Below are 693 nucleotides of genomic sequence, written 5' to 3'. Positions count from 1 at the left end.
CCCCCCCCCCCGGGCGGTGAGCCCCCCGCCCCATTGGCCCCGCCGGCCTCGCCCCGCCCCGTCGCGGGTGGGGCCGCCCCCAGGGTCCGCCCCCACCCCGCCCCGCCCCCATCTCCGCGTCCCACCCGCCCCAGGTGAGAGCTCACCTGAAGCGGCGCCCGCCGGGGGCGAGCTGGCGGAACGTGGAGGCCCCCGGGCCTGGAGAGGCGGGGATGCGGGTCCCAGACGGAGACCAGGGAGTCTCCGCATTTCCCGGCGGGGTGGAGGGACACTCAAGATTCTCTCCCCCGAGATACTGGGGAGGCGAGGGGTGTCGCAGAAGGAGGGAGTCTCCTGGATTCCGCGGAGAAGCCGTGTCGTGTCCACTCTGCTGCGCAGCCGGTGTGGGTCTCTCTGCCCAGCCCCGGGACTCTGAGGGCAGGGCCGGGTCTTAAGGCAGAGCCGCTCTCCCAGAACGGGAGATCCACGTCTAATGAATGTCTGTGGGGGGGACCCTGCTGCCCAGCAAAAAGAATCCTGGAGGGCTGTCCCTTAGAGCAGAGGAGGGGGGAAGATCCCTCTGTCTAAAAGGGAGGCTGTCAAGGGCAAGGTGCACAGAACAGGCCTCAGTAGGCGTTTGACAAAGTGCTGCTGATGTTCACGGAACAAAAATCCAAATTCTCTGGCGGGAGAGGGGGCAGCGGGGGGGGGGGG

Source organism: Ursus maritimus, unplaced genomic scaffold, assembly GCF_017311325.1.
Source record: "Ursus maritimus isolate PB19 unplaced genomic scaffold, ASM1731132v1 scaffold_24, whole genome shotgun sequence".
Classification (NCBI taxonomy): domain Eukaryota; kingdom Metazoa; phylum Chordata; class Mammalia; order Carnivora; family Ursidae; genus Ursus; species Ursus maritimus.
Note: the sequence above shows the minus strand (reverse complement) of the source record.